This window comes from Molossus molossus, unplaced genomic scaffold (genome assembly GCF_014108415.1).
Source record: "Molossus molossus isolate mMolMol1 unplaced genomic scaffold, mMolMol1.p scaffold_m16_p_19, whole genome shotgun sequence".
Classification (NCBI taxonomy): Eukaryota; Metazoa; Chordata; class Mammalia; order Chiroptera; family Molossidae; genus Molossus; species Molossus molossus.
In genome coordinates, this window is record NW_023425354.1 from 16,840,725 (window position 1) to 16,857,765 (window position 17,041).

Below are 17,041 nucleotides of genomic sequence, written 5' to 3' on the forward strand. Positions count from 1 at the left end.
CTCTTTTTCCCTCTCACTCTATCTGAAGATAAAAATGCAAAAAATAAAAATAAAAAAGATAGCTATTCATTGCTATTAGAGGAACTTATCTTTCTACTTCTATATCTCAGAATAAGTCTCATAAATAAATGCTGAATTTTAACAAATGCCCTTTCAGCATCTACAGAGCTTATCATGTTTTCTTATCGGACCAATTCATGTTATACATTACAATAATAGGCTTTCTAATATGGGATCAATCATATTTGGTCATGGTAGATGATTCTCTTACTGTAATGTCGAGTTTGGTTTGTTGGTATTTTGTTTGAGCTTTACAAATCTAAATTAAAAAGAAATGTGACGTTTCTTTGGTTTTAGTTATTTATTTTTAAAATATCCATTTATAGGGCATTAGAAAACTCTTGTCCTCACTAGGTGTTACAAAGTCCCCGAATGCTAATGCTATTTATGATGAAGCAGGAAGAGGCGAGAGGCCACAGGCTGCCGGCAAAGGTGAGATAATGGGTTCCACTTCGCTTAACTGTCAGCCCGACTCAGTGTGAAGTGTTGTGTCTAGAGACACCCAACCAAGCAACCATTTAAAAATATATAGAATAGTGAAGCAATTGACAGACACCAGAACTGCCAACTTTTGGAAGATAATTTTAAAACCATAATGCTTTTTTTTATTATTATTGGAATGTCAACAGGAATAAGAAATAAGAAAGACAGATTATGGGGCAAAAAAACCCCAACAATATGCATTTCAAATAGAAGTATCAGAATCCTGAGAAGTTAGTCCCTACTCTGGTGAAGGTTATTAACCATTTCCAAGCTCGTGGGTATCCTTAGGGTCAGTATCAGTCTGCAGCAGATTTTTTTTTTTTTTGCGTTTGTGAGAGAATTTATATAGTGACCTGAGAAAAGAAGATACTCTGGTCTTTGGGACAGGTTCTTTATTTTATACGGTGTACTACATCTGTAAGTAATAAAACTTCAATTGCAAGATATTCAGAACACAAAGGAACTCAATGGAGGCAGTAACTCAAATCACCTACCATATCAGAGATGATGCCAGATTTTTTTTATTCTCACCAAAGGATACATTTTTCACTGATTTTTAGAGAGAGAGAGACATCAATTGGTTGCCTCCTGTATGCACCCTGACCAGGGATTAAACCCACAACCTAGGTATGTGTCCCGACAAGGATCAAACCTACAACCTTTTGGTGCACGGGACGATGCTCCAACCCACTGAGCCACCGGCCCAGGCAAAAGCAGCTTAATGACTTCAGTGCTCATCTCTAGCTCTTTCTGTAGAGACCAGCTCCCGAGAAGCCTCAATTTGAGATCTCTGCAGGTTTCCCACTAAGGTCTGTAACAGAGAAGAGACTGGTCTACAGACTGTGCTCATGAAAGAATGAAGCCAGGAAAACAAGATGGAGAGGAAGCAGAGCTGTGGCCACACCGAGCAAGACTCCGGATTCCACAAACACAGCCAGTCTCGGATTCTGTCACGGCACAGTCTAAGTCAAAGTCCGTTTCAATGTTTCTCCTTCCCAGTTTTTTTGCAACATGTTTAAAAAAGAAAAACAGGGTTGGCAAATGTTAGCTCACTCTAATGTACACAACATATCTAGCTTGGTTTTAAATTCGTGTAATGCTGAACATGATGCACTAATATACAGGTGCAGTAAAAGGAAGAAATGAAAAATTCAAATGTACCGACCATTACTGTATGGCTCTCAACGTCTAAAATATTTACTATCTGGCACTTCAGAGAAAAAGCTTGTTGACTCCTGACACTGAAAAAATCAAGGACAAACTATTTACTTGTAAGGTAAGTTATTTTTCACATACATACAGTCAGACACAGATATATCTTTTTTAGCTGAAACATTGGGTAAATTGCAAAGCTAATTCCAGTTCATGAAAAACAGAAGAAAAGCGTTTTTCAGGCTAAATACAACCCCAAACCTTAAACCTGACATACAAAGCAAACATGAGATGACTCTGAAATGTGGAGAAAAGAAACAACAGCTAGGCCCTTCAGAACACAAGGAACACGAGTCCTTGGGACTCCGAGGTCCGATTCCCGGTCAAGAGCATGTACCTGGGCTGCAGGTTTGATCCCCTGCAGGAGGCAACCAACTGATGTGTCTCTCTCATATAGATGTTTCTCTCTCCCCCTCCCACCCTTCCATTCTAAATAGCAATGGAAAAATATTCTTGGGTGAGGATTAATAACAACAAAAAATATTAATATTCTGTTAAAAATAATAATAAAAAGGACTTCCGGTCAAGATGGCGGGTAGGTAAACGCGGCATCGCGTCCTCCGACAAGCACATCAAAGTTACAACTAAACTACAGAACAACCATCATTCAAAACCGCCTGAAATCGAGCTGAATGGAAGTCCTACAACTACGGAGTTAAAGCAGCAGCTACATCCAGACTGGTAGGAGGGGCGGAGGGGACGGGCTGGCCCCACACCCACGTGTGGCGGATAAAAGTCAGGAGGACACCTCGGCTGGGAAGGTCCTCCCTGAGGACTGAGGGGTCCCCGTCCCACACCAGGTGCCCTGCTCAGGGTTCCAGTGCCAGGAAGAGAGTCCCCATAACTTCTGGCTGGAAAAACCAGCGAGAACTGAGGCTCAGGGAGGCTGAAGCGGCTGGAGCCCCAGGCAGCTCCTTAAAGGGCCCGCACACGGACTTATCGGACTCTCTCCCTCTAAGCTTGGAGGGGAGGCAGCTCGAGGGGCGCCAGAGACATCCAGGGAAGAATTGAGCTGTTTGGCACTGGAGCGAGGGCTGGAGAGGGGCTTTCTCCGGGACAGACGTGCTGTCATAAGCGAAATGGAGATAAGCAACCTAACAGATGCTGAGTTCAAAATATTGCTTAAAAGGATGCTCAGTGAACTTAGTGAGAACCTCAGTGAACTTAGGGAGGGCCTCAAGAGCATAAAAAGGACCATTCAGAAATCATGGATGCACAGTTAGAATTGAAGGGGCATTAACTGAAAAAAGATTAACTTACACAGCTTCAATAATAGAGTACGTAAATCCAAGGAGGAAACCATCGATTTGGAATATAAGGAAGCAAAAAATTCCCAATCAGAACAGAAAAAAAAAAAAAAAGAATCCAAAAAAATGAGGAGAGTGTAAGGAGCCTCTGGGACAACTTCAAGTGTGCCAACATTCGCATCTTGGGGGTGCCAGAAGGAGAAGAGCGAGAACAAGAAATTGAAAACCTATTTCAAACAATAATGGCAGAAAACTTCCCTAACTTGGTGAAGGAAACAGACATACAAGTCCAGGAAGCACAGAGAGTCCCAAACAAGATGAACCCCAAGAGGCACACACCAAGACACATCATCATCAAAATGCAAAAGGTTCAAGACAAAGAGAGAATCTGAAAAGCAGCAAGAGAAAAGCAGTTAGTTACCTACAAGGGAGTTCCCATAAGACTGTCAGCTGATTTCTCAAAAGAAACTTTGCAGGCCAGAAGGGAGTGGCAAGAAATATTCAGAGTGATGAAAAGCAAGAACCTACAACCAAGATTACTCTATCCTACACAGCTGTCATTTAGAATCGATGGCCATATAAAGACTTTCCCAGACAAGAAAAAGTCAAAGGAGTTCATCACCACCAAACCGTTATTATATGAAATGATGAAGGGTCTTTTTGAAGAAAAAGATAAAATATATGAACAAACAAAATGGTAATGAATACATATCTATCGACAATGGAATCTACAAACAAAATGAACAGGTAGAACAGAAACATTCTCATAGATACAGAGAACATTTTGTTGGTTGCCAGTTGGGAGGGGGGTTGGGGGAATGGGTGAAAAAGGTGAAGAGATTAAGAAGTACACATTCATTGCTAGATTGAGAAACCTCAAAGGGAAAGAAGTTGGGGGGGTTGGTAAGAAATAAACCAAAGAACTTATATGCATAACCAATGGACACAGACAATAGTGTGAGAAAAGGCGGGAGGGGGGCAGGAGTGGGGAAGAGGGGGTCAATGGGGGGGAAAAGTGGAACATTTATAATACATTTTACATTCAACAATAAAGATTTTTTTAAAAATAACAATAACAATAATAATAATTTAAAAAAGGAACCACCACAATACACCTGGGCAATGTCGGTGCAGAACAAACAGGAAGTTTGGATTAGAGGGACCCGTGCTCCTCCCCACTCGAACAGGTGCTGTCAGAGGAACAGGTGCTGTCAGAGGAACAGGTGCTGTCAGAGGAAGCCTAGGGGAAAGCTAGGGCTTTTGTCACCAGCCAGCAGAAACGGAGCCATCCCACTGCTTTGGTGGTGGAGACCAGAGAGGGAGTTGGCAGGGCATCCCACTTCCCCTGCAATAATGGTGCCCAAGAAAGCCAGTTAAAACAAAGGTATAACATCCAAATCTCACGACAATGCCCAGGTTTCAACGGAAAATCATTCAACATACCAAGAACCAGGAAGATATCGAAGTGAACAACAACAAAAAAAGACAATCTTATAGCCATCAACACCAAGATGACAAAGATGTTAAAATTATCTGGCAAAGATTTTTAAAATTCCATGATAAAGATCTTTCCGCCCTGGCCAGTAGCCCTGTTGGCTGGAGCACTGTCCCAACAGCCCAGATAGCCCAGGGCTGCGAGTTCCATCTCTAGTCAGGCACATGCAGAGGTCAACCGACGAATGCCTGAGTGGGTGGAACAACAGATCTGTTTCTCAGCTCTCTCACCCCGGCCTTCCTCTCTCTCTAAAATCAACACAAATAAAAACATAAATCTTCCAAAGAACCACTATGAACGCTAGAAACAAATAAAAAAACAAAAACAAAAAGCATCAACAAAGAAACATAAACTCATAGCAAAGTAGATGTAAAGAAGAATCATTAAATAAATTTTAAAAAGTGACTAAAATTATTGTAAAGTATACAATTGTCTAACCACTATGCTGTACACCCGAAAATAATGTAAAATAATATTTATTTTTAAAAGAATCAAATGGAAATTTTAGAACTTAAAAATACAATAAACAAAATTTAAAGTTCAGTGGATAGATTTAATAGCAGAATGGAGAAAGAATAGAAAAGAAGTAGTAAACTATAAAAGAACAATAGAAATTACCCAATCTAAATAATAGAGAAAATAGACTGAAAGATTAACAATCTCAGAGATTTGTGAGATTATTAAAAAAAAAGTCTAGCGTTGGGTCATAGCCTGGAAGGAGAGAGTAAAGAGATAAGGCTAAAAAGTACTTTTAAAAAAGTCTAAAAACTATCCAAATTTTGCAAGAGACACAGATCTATATATTAAGGAAGCTGTGTGAATTACAAATGGGGTAATCCCAAAGAATCCCCTGAAAAAAAATTGAAAGCAGCCAGAGAAAAAACTTCAGCTATTTAGAAAAAAAAAAACAACACTTCAAAAAAGCATGGAAGCTAGAAGAAACTTACATAATATATTTTTAAGTATTGAAGGAAAAAAATTGTCAACCCTGAATTCTGTACCCAGAGAAAATATCTTTCAGAAATAAAAGGGAAATCAAGACATTCTCAGATGAACAAAGACAGAGAGAATTTGTTGTCAGCAGACTTACTCTAAAAAAATGGCTAAAGGAAGTTCTCCTAACAAAAAGAAAACAATGAAAGAAGAAACTTAGGAATATTGTCAAAAGAAAGAAAATGTAAACAAATCTATGGGTAAATAGGCTTTCTTGCTCCCCTTGAGTTCTCTCAATTATGTTTAAGAGTTAAAGCAAAAATGGTGTCAAAGATAATTACATTACAAATAAGGAAAGGCTTCCCTGAAATTGGTAAAATGACAACACAGGACTGTGATGTTATATACAACGAACTTAAGACACCTAGAGCAACCACTCCTAAAATGATATAAAGTCATGTAATAGAAAACACTGTAGGTATGTCAAAATAGACTTTTCTAAAATGTTCAAGCAACCCATAGGAAGGCTGGGGGCAAAAAACAAAAAAAATTAAAAACACAGAGAATAGAAAATAAAAAATAAAATGGCAGTCTTAAGCCCTAACATATAAATAATTATATGTCAATGTAAATGGTCTACAAATACCAAATAAAAGACAGACTAGCAGAGAGAATTAGAAACAGAACTCAACTATATGCTGTCTATAATAAAGTCACTTCAAACAAATAATATACACAGGCTGAAAGTAAAAAATTGGAAAAGATCTTAAGTCAATGAAAATAGAAAAATTCCTAAAGGTAATGGTAAATGACTAATTAACATTTTTTCAATGTTCAACCTCTAAAGCAATCGAATAGCTATGTTAAAATTATTTTTCCCCAAAATAAAACTTGTTTATTCTTGTTCTTTGGTGTGTGTGTGGTAATACATATTTTAAAACTTGGCATTTCAGCCATTATTTTACATTTTAACAAGTGGAATATCATTGACATAGCATTATATTAATTTCAGGTGTACAACATAATGATTCAACATATGTATATATTGTGAAATAATCAGCACAATAAGTGTAGTTTAATATCTATCACCACATATAGTTACAAACATTCTTTATCATGATGAGAACTTGTAAGATCTCTCTTAGCAACTTTCAAATATATAACACATACAGTACTATTAACTATAGTCACCAAGCCATACATTATACCCCAGAAATTAGTCATTTTGAAACTATATGTTTGTACCTTTGACCACCTTCATCCATTTCACCTACTTACCACTGGCAACCACCAATCTGTTCTCTGTATCTGAGTTCTTCTTAAGATTCCAGTTATATATGAGATCCTATGGTATTTGTCTTCGTCTTTGACTTACTTCACTTGGCATAATGCCCTCAAGATCTATCCACGGTGTCTTTTCATGGCTGCATAATATTCCACTGTGTGTATGTATACGTGTGTATATATAAAACAATTTTTTTCATTCATCCACCGATGGGCACTTAGATTGTTTCCATGGCTTGGCTATTGAAAATAATGCTGCAATGAACATGTAGGTGTAGATATCTTTTTGAGTTAGTGTCTTGTTTTAATCCTCACGCGAGGATATTTTTCCATTGATATTTAGATAGAGTTGGAGGGAGAGTGGGAGTGAGGAAGGGAGACATCAATGTGAGATAGACACATCCATGGACCAGGGCTGGAGATCGAACCCGGAACAGAGACACGTTCCCTTGAACAGAAATCAAACCTGAGACTCTTCTGTCCATGGGCTGAGCCAAACCGGCCAGGCCTGAGTTAGTGCTTTGCTCCTTTCAGATAAATACCTCAAAGTTGAATTGTTGGATCATATGGTAGTTCTATTTTTAATATTCTGAGGAATGTCACAGCGTCTGCATCAATTTACATTCGATTCCAATTTACAGTGCCCTAGGGTTCCCTTTTCTCTTCATCCTTGCCAATACTTATTTCTTTTCTTTTTGATGACAGTAATTCTAACAGGTATGAGGTGATGTTTCATTGTGGTTTTGATTTGCAATTCCCTGATGATTAGTGATGTTGAACACCTGTTCATGCACCTGTTGGCTAATTGTGTATCTTCTGTGGAAAATGTCTCTTTAGATCCTCTGCCTTTTTTTCTTTTTCTTTTTCTTTTTTAACAGATTGGCTTTTTATTGAGTTATATGTGTTCTTTATATATTTTGGATATTAACACCTTATCAGACATATACTTTGCAAACGCTTTCTCCTTTCCATTTAGTTGATGGTTTCTTTTGCTGTACAGAAGCTTTTTAGTTTGATATAGTTCCACTTGTTTATTTTTGCTTTTGTTGTTGTATTTTTGGTATCATATCCAAAATACCACAGCCAAGATTAATGTCATGGAACATTCTATGTATTCTTCTAGGAGTTTTATGATTTCAGGTCTCACAGTCAAAACTTTAATCCATTTTGAGTAGATTTTTGTGTAGAGTTTACTATAGTAATCCAATTATCCTAAAACCGTTTATTGGAGACATTATCCTTCCACCATTGTATGTTCTTGGATCCTTGTGAAATTAATGGAGCGTATATGGGTGGGTTTACTACTGGGCTCTCCATTCTAGTCCATTGATGTACTTTTATGCTATATTGTTTTAATTACTATAGCTCTGAAATATAGTTTTAAATCAAGAAACATGGTGCCTCCAGCTTTATTCTTCTTCCTCAAGATTACTTTGGCTACTTGGGGTATTCTATGATTCCATACAAATTTTAGGATGGTTTGGTCTATTTCTGTGAAAAATGCTATTGGAATTTTGATAGGGATTGCCATGAATCTGTAGATTGCTTTGGGTAATATGAACATGGTAAGCATATTAAATCTTCCAAAAATGAGCACACAATATCTTTCCATATGTGTCTTCTTCAACTTCTTTCATCAATGTCTTATAGCTTTCAGTGCACAGGACTTGAACTCCCTGGTTAAATTTACACCTAGGTATTTCATTCTTTTTGATGTAACTATAAATGGGATTGTTTTATTAGTTTATATTTCTGTTAGTTCATTATTAGTGTATAGAAACACAACTGATTTTTGTATATTGACTTTGTATTCTGCAACTTTACTGAATTTGTTTATTAGTTCTAATAGTATTTTGGTGGAGGTTTTTAAGGTATTCTACACATGTCATGTCATCTGCAAATAATGACAGGTTTACTTCATATTTTCTGGTTTTATTTCTTTGTCTTTACTAATTGCTCTGCCTAGGACTTCCAGTACTATGTTGAATAAAAGTGGCAAGAGTGGGCATGGACATCCTTGTCTTGTTCCTGATATTGGAAGAAAATCTTTTGGCGTTCACCACTGAGTGTGATGGTAGCTGTGGGCTTGTCCTGAATGGCCTTCACTATGTTGAGGTACGTTACTTCTTTGCCCACTCTGTTGAGAATTTGTGTTTTTGTTTAAATCATAAATGAACGCTAAATTTTGTCAAATACTTTTTCTGCATTTATTGAGATGGTCTTCTTATTTTTATTCTTTATTTTGTTAATGTGGTGTACCACACTGACTGATTTGCTGATGTTGAACCATCCTAGCATCCCTGGAATAAATCCCACTTGATCATGGTGTGCGATCGTTTTCATATATTGTTGTGCTTGGATTGTTAATATTTTATTGAGGATTTTTGCATCTAAGTTCATCAGGGATATCGGCCTGTTGAGTTTCTTTTCTTGTAACATCCTTTTCTGGTTTTGGCCTTGTAAAATTAATGTGGAAACATTCCCGCCCTTTCATTTTTTTGAAAGAGTTTAAGAAGGACTGGAATTAATTCTTCTTTTAATGTTTATAAACATATAAACCAAAGATTAAAATATAGGACAATTTATTTATTCTTAATTATTATGGTAAAAAAAAAATTAGAAACCAAACAGCTTAATAGCAGACTAGACAAATAAAAGATTCAGAGAATATAATCACTAAAATATCTATGTTTCGAAAAAAAATTTAGTGACCAGAAGGAAATCTGCTGATATTAACAGGCACTAAGAAGTTATATATCAAAATGTTAAAAGAATTATATCTATGGAACAAAATTCATTTTTAAATTATATTTATATTTTACTGCATTTTCAAAAATTAGTAGGAAGATCATATATACATAGAAGCAGGACAACCTTGTAAATAAAACACCAGTAAGTGACAAGTGAATTGACCGAACTCCCCTTCCTCCCTTCCTCTCCCAAAGTGGTCCCTTGCCCAAGGTCCTCCTCCTCTTCCCGCCAACACTGCGAGCAGAGTCAATGCTGTCAGCTTCCTCGGGTGGGGGCCCAGTCCTGGCTTTTCACGGGTCTGGTTTTCTAGCCACACTCCACTTAACTTTTATTAAAAACCCCACAAATGAAGCTAGGCTCCTCCTCAGTTTTTCTGTGATCATTTGGTTTAAAGAAATTAAAGGTCTGAGGCAAACAAAGTCCAGGTCTGGGGTAGACCACGTGGGTGGAACACCCGGCCGGGCCGAGGAGCTCTTCAAAGTGCTATGCCCTGCAGCAGGGGAGTTTTCAATAAACATAAGTAGGGAATATTTAAATAGCACCCAATTTACTTTTTATTCTCATAAAAAGGGAGGGATGAAAGCGCCGAGGTGCAGAGACGGCTCCATTAAAAGCCACAGCTGAGCCAACAGCAGGGCGGAAACCGAGGAGGCACCTGAGTGTGGATCGCACCGCTTGTGATGGTAAAAACTTCACGGCTCTTCCTCTCCTCAGCAACTTCCAGGTTTATGATCAAGTCTGGAACCCTCTGGAAGGACACGACTTCCCTGGGCCAGGAAAGCCTCAAGTTTCTGCGGTGATTCAGTGTCTACCATCAGAGGCTCAAATCAGGAGTTCTCTCCTCCAGTGCTGGGCACTTAGCCTGATAAGCAAAACATACGCTCAAAGTTTCAAGTATTATTTTTATGGAAAGGGCAAATATGTTTCACTTCATTAAAGGCTTAAGATATCTTGGGGCGCGGGTGGAGATGCTTAAATAAAGTCTCCTAATGAAGCAGGAACAAAGAAGGCAATGCAGAGAAGCCCTCGCAAGGGGACATGGAACACCTGGTCTGGAGCTCAAGGCACCAACATCCTAGGGAAATGAGACTGTTCGTTGGCCCGATAAATGGCGAAGCATGATATTAAGTGTAGATCTGAAAAGCATAGATCTCAATCCCCCAAGACGGCTTGACAGTAATTACTCAGGTTCCAAAGCATTTGTCCTGCGTTTTACATATGAAGCAGTCAAAAACAAGCCTGTGGTATTTTCCCCTTATTTCCATTTGGACTGAAAAGTTTTTTTGAAATCACAGCAGAAAAGTGTGCCTTGGTTACTCCTTGGTCAGTAATTTGTCTCCTAGAAGCCTGGAATTATGCTTCAAGCTCTCAGCATCTCTGCCATGAGAGGGCGGGTGGGGAGGTGGCGGGGGAGGGAGGATGTCAAGCCCACCCAACTCCTGGAAATTTTAAAGAAATGACAAAACTTTCCAAGAGAAATAGTCATTTTGGTAAATGAAACCATTTGTAACTTTAGAAGAGTTTTTTCTTTCCCTCCAACATATCATAAAAAAATCCACACGATGCTCTAATAGGCTATAAAGCTTTGGTTTAAAGAAGGGTCAACAGAGCTAAAACCACTAATGTCATACTTGAAGAAGGAAGAGTGGAGGGCAGTGACGCCCCAACACTTTCATGATCCCAAAGAAAAGTCTCACCCAGGCTAAAAACTATCTGCCAGATGTATGCCAAGGACAAGTTTTATAGCCGCTCTAAAACCTTCTGTGCATATAAGGAGTGCTATAAAAATAATGACCCAGTCAGCATCCTGGGAAGAGTCTTTCACTTACAGATATGAAAGGGAATTATCAAAATGGAAAACTCGAAGCTAGGCGGGAGAGAGAGAAACAGAAGACAAACGGAAACAGAGACAGGGGGGAAAGACAGACAGACAGACAAGGATGTACCAAGACAGAGTCAACAACAACTGTGAACACCCAGTGGCACAGAAGTGGAGTAGAACAAATGCTCCACTTCTGCATCTTTTGGAGCCTGAGCAAGCTGTATTTACAAGACCGAACGAGCTGGTGGGAGTCTCTTCCTTTTTAAGATCAGTAGGAGGAACGAATTCCCATTCTGTGTCCACCACTAAGAACCCTATGAGGTGGTTCATTTCAGTTCAGCACAGTGATGACTACCATTCCTATAAAAGACTGTCAGAGGTGCCTTAAAATACTACGAATGTACCCAAACAGTATTTTTGAATCACAGATTTTTGAATCAACAGGGTCTTTGAACATCGAATCTAATAAACTTACTGGAGAAATCAACTGAGGGTCAGGAAGTATCGTACCGTTAAAATCTAAAAATGGAAGAAGTGAACGGTAGAGAAGGAGGAGACGGAATACTAATTGCTGGGATTTAGATCATCACCTGAAATATCAAAATCTAATCCGTTAGAAAATATTCCCGAAGCAAATCACATATTAGTTACGAATACAGGACCTGGCCTCCAAGCTGGGACCTACCACGTCTCCAAGCCTGTTTCCTCAGTTACAAGGAAGGACAACGTATGGCTGGACTCAATAGGGCGGCCACGAGGAATAGCCAACATACATAAAGAGCCACACAAAAACTGGGATATAGTCAAAGCTATTATCATTATATTGAAATAAAGGAATAAAAAGTGAACTAACATTTAATAAGCCCTAGCTACGTACCTGAACTGGGGTCAGAAGCTGTATAAATACTTATTAATTTTCACAACACAGGAGATGGGTGTTTTTGCATTCTTAAGGGCAAAGACTCAAGGTCATATACCTGGCAGGCTATAGAAACAGAAATCAAGCTACATTTGACGACAACGTCTGTGCGTTTCTACTACACACCTGTCTATTCTAAAAATGCATTTATCTAATATATATTTTAATAAAGATCTACATAAAAATTCAGATGGCACTGTCAGAGTGGGAAGTAGTATCTGTATATGTATATGTATAATTTCTCTGAGCCATAGCTGCTTATTCTGAAAAAAGGAAATTAAAACAATACCTTTACCTCATAGGATTTTTATGAAATCTAAAGAGGGGCAATACATGTGAAATGCTTAGCACAATACATTAAGCAATCAAACGTTACCAAAACCCACTATTGTTCATTATATATAAAATTTAATATGCAACACAGACACTGTTATGGGCTGCATGTAACATGGAATTTAAGTAGAGATGTTAAATATCGTTCTTATTTCCGCCCTGGCCGGTTTTGCTCAGTGACTGAAGCATTGGCCTGCAGTCCGGAGAGACCCAGGTTCGGTTCCCGCTAGGGGCGTGTGCCTTGGTTGCGGTTTGTCCCCGGCCCTGGTTGGGTTGTGCAGGTGGCAGCCACTCGATGTGTCCCTTTCACGTCGATGTTTCTCTCTCCCTCTCACTCTATCTGAACATAAAATGGAAAAATGTCCTCGGGTAAAGATTAAATTAAAAAAATATATATATATATATATATATATATATCGTTCTTCTTTCCTTTTTAATTCTATAACTTTCCCAGAATACCTGGTCTAGTTAGGTTTCCTTCATAAGTAAGGAAGCACACAATTCAAAATTATATTAATTTACATTACTTTTCATGATCACAATTTCAAAATAATTCTGTCAGCCAAGAACACCTAATTTGCATAGAGCTCTCTTGTTAATGTTAATGGTCTACATTCATTGAGATTCCTTAGTATTTTTTTTAAATTCTTAAACCATCTGTTAAAAATAAACCGTAGTGTTCATTCTTGAAACCACAGTTTTAAAGCAAACTGGAGTGAAAATTCCACCATCAATAGTAGGAGGTGACAGAAGTATCACCCCAGAGCCTTTTACTTATTAGTATTTTGATCATATCAACCAAATAGAAGGCAACATTTAGATACCACGTTACACATGAAAAAACAGAGGCATGAAATGAGCCGGTTAAAGACCCCACAGGCCCTGAGCATTAATGGACAAGAAAAGCAGAGCAAAAATATTCATCTCTCAGGTATACTTTCATATCTGAGCGTTTTAAGTTTACTGAAAACCCAAATATTATTATTCAGAATTTGAGGTGGAGAGGTATTTCTGAGTAAACTACACAAAAAAGATACAAAAAGGAAACAGTAACTTTAACATATGAAAACACAGGTCTGGTGGGTGGGATCTGAACAGCTCTCACAATTTTCGAAGCTGCTACGAACTCTTAGATCTTTACAGGAATAAAGGCCGGAGTGTACTAAGGCCCGTTGGGAATCCCCGCTCATGTGTTTTGCCATGATAGGAGATCAAGCTGTCAGGTCCGTTTAGATTCAGGGCTTTTTAGGCTTCTTTTATGCTTTAATCCACATTATAAAAGAGCAATTAACAGTATTTCTAAGAGAAATATAATCACATCTCCCAGCCCCCAAATATAGAATAAACTGTGTGTCCCAAACAGCAGTATTCCGTCAGTTTGCGTTTTCCCACAAGTAGGTGGAAAGGAAATGTGACCTGGGCAGTCCCCATTCTTTAGTGACAGCCTTCCTGCAGCTGAGAAAGCTTCACCTGACTGCTGGTGGCTTTCCCAGCGGAAAATCATGTCTCTGAGCTGCGGGGATGCCCAGGTGAGCCACGAAGGCAGCAGGCTTCCCGCATCACCATCTCATCGAACAGGTTTGTCACTGGCCCCTTAAAACAGAGGTGCGGGCGCTATCTCTGGTGACTTCTATGACGCAACTATCAGTCACGTGATCTAAGGAATGAATAAGGATGGTTCCTACCTCCGATACACACCCTGCTGCCGCGGGCTGTAGGAACAGATCCGGGCAGGCCAGCGCGGCCACTACGCTCAACCCAGCGACAGTTGCAGATGCGAATCGTTACTCTAACACCTGCTAGCCGTGTGACAGCAGACAAGTTACTTAACAGCCCTTAGCCTCAGTTTCTTCATTTGTACAAACAGACAGGCTAACAGTACCAGCTTGCAGCCGTGACCTCTCAAATCCTGCAGAGTTCTGTTAGGTGTCAAAGAGTTTCCTTTCTGTTGTGCGTGGATAATACACGCACGCGCTCTAAAAGCTTAGCGTGGAAAAGGAATCCTCGCTTCTCTTCCCTCGCCACTCGATCGCCTCCGAGGAGGCCACTACTATGTCTAGTCAAATGCAGAAATTTGGTTTCAATATTCCACGCTGAAATGTTGAATTCATTAACATTTATTGAGTGCCTATTATGAGCCAGAAGCATTCGGGGTGCTGAGGGGAGTACTGAGATGCGTTCACAGTCCAGAATGGGAAATGGTCCCCAACTAACTTTAATATGAGGTGATAAACACAACAGTAAAAGTTTAAGAACAGAGGGGAAAGTAATTAATTGAATCAATGGGGGTGTATTGGAATAAAGAGTAAAATTAGGAACAGGTTTCAAGGCAAATGAAAAGTTTCAGGCACCGCACCGAAAGCCCACTAAGGTCTCTCTGGCTTCGGCTCTCCGATGCAGGAATTGGGCCCCCACGCAGCTACAGAGACACGGATGAGAAACATTCGCTCGTGGCTAAAAATTCCAGACCCTGGAGAAGTCAGCTTGATAAGAGAATGGCAAGGGTCACTGTGGGTGCTGCGTCCTCTGTAGGTGGAGAGAAGCAGAGGGCCAAGCAGATTTTTCTCCTCCCAATCATGCAAACATTCTTTATTTGAAATCTATATAAACTTATCTAACGGAGGGATTACTAACCGAGAGGCTATTCAAGGTTCAAGGGCAACTTTTGGGATTTTCTACAATCTTCACACTGAGCATTTTCAGAATATCAGTAGTCTTTCCAATATTCTTAGAACACCAAAATAAGACAGGTTTCAGATTCGAGGTACCATGTCCTGTGGGGCTGCCTAGGGCATCAGCACTAGTCACTCAAGGGCTGTGACACTACCAAAATGGTGGCAATTCGTCCACAAAACATTCTGGCTTCATGGAAGTGAGGTCACATCCCTACATGCCGACATCCGAGGCCCACGTCCGAGATGGGCTAGCTTAGCAGACAGCCACAAATAGCCACACAATATGTCTGAGCGTTAGCACAGTGTGACCAGAAGACAAAAGCAAGTCCATTCCTTTCGGTGGAACTTTGCCAGGCTTGACGCCGGACCCCAGAAAGCAGGAATTTGCTCCAGCTACGCTTTCTGAAGATAAACCTTCGAACACAAATTTCCACGCTGGCCTAATAAGGCCAAAAAGTACAACTGAGTTGAGGGTCATAATTCCTTTATTTTTATTACCTGATTACATAAAAGCTATCAAAGATAAGAAACATACTTAAGAAATAATAAAAAGAAATAATAATGCTTCTAAAAATTAACATAAAAGATTTCACCTTAGCACAGTTTGCCAAGGGCCCAAACAAAGGAACAGGGATCGTAAACACAAGGGCAACCCTAGACGCCATCTAGGCCAGGATTGCATTTTCTAGGTTTAAGTGAGGGAATGGAGATATCAGGATGCACCACTGTTCCATTTTCATCACTTTAAGGTATATTCAAAGCCTCCTTTTTATGAGACATCAACAAGGCAACAAATATTATCTGCTCACAGGCCCCGACTTCAGGCACACGGAATACAAAGACAGCCTTTGTTCTCAAAGAGCCCTCTGGTCCCAGGCACTACGTTCCCCCTTTATCAAAGTGTCCCCCACAGGGTGATCCAATAATCATGCCACCCAGAGGTACCTTCCGCCCAGCAGTGACAGGGCACTCGGGCTCCAGGTACTGGGAAATCACCTCCTGCCTGCGTTTTCGCTCGTTTCAGGTGGCAGGTTCATCTGCATCAAGAGAAACATCACCCCACTGGTAGGAACAGTGACTTCGGAGCTGCTCCCTGTGTCACCCCTCCTCACTGGAGCCCGTGGGCCCTGGACGCCGGGAATGTCGCTTACCCTGTTTCTTTTCTCAGCATACATCGGGCTGCAGGAAAAGATCAAACTCAAAAGTGTTATTTGGGCTGCACTTCAAATCCACACATTTGGATCAATGGAAAGAAAATCGATTTGGGTATTCAGGAAATCGCAATCAGAAGCTGCGTAACTTTCAAGTCACAACTTCTGCAGGGTATCTGGATCGCATCAGAGGTGAGATTCAGACTTCAGCACCCCAGATCCTAAAGATACAATGTTCTAATCCTATAAGAATACCCTGTTCTGTGATTATTATGATAGCCTTCAAAATACTGTCAAGTAGAGCGAGAGGGACAAAGCCTCTATTTTTCTTCTCTCCATTCACTACTTAGCCCCGAAGTTCTGAAGATAAGCATTTTCTGTAACAACAAGCTACCTTTATAACGTCCAGATAATTATAGGTTCAGGTCGAGAACTCTAGACCGTATTGATTACATCTCTATCCAAAAGGAGCCTCCAGCGCTGTTTGTATCCACTATAACAGGGACAGCTTTTAAGTATCTGTGACACTAAGAATTTTCAGGCCTATCAATGCCAGAAATGGAAAGCCAATGAGCAGTCAGGCCTGTCAGTTGTTGCCTGAAGCAATAAGGACAAGCTGGGAATTCATCAGATTGGAACTTCATCTGCCAGTTGCATTCACACATTTTCACCACCT

General features: G+C 39.7%; 1 protein-coding gene across 12 annotated transcripts in view; it reads right to left on the reverse strand.

The window, feature by feature from the left end:
- Nucleotides 1-17,041, reverse strand: part of BCAS3 (BCAS3 microtubule associated cell migration factor) — a 517,634-nt gene that overhangs the window by 228,577 nt on the left and 272,016 nt on the right. The window lies entirely within an intron of this gene.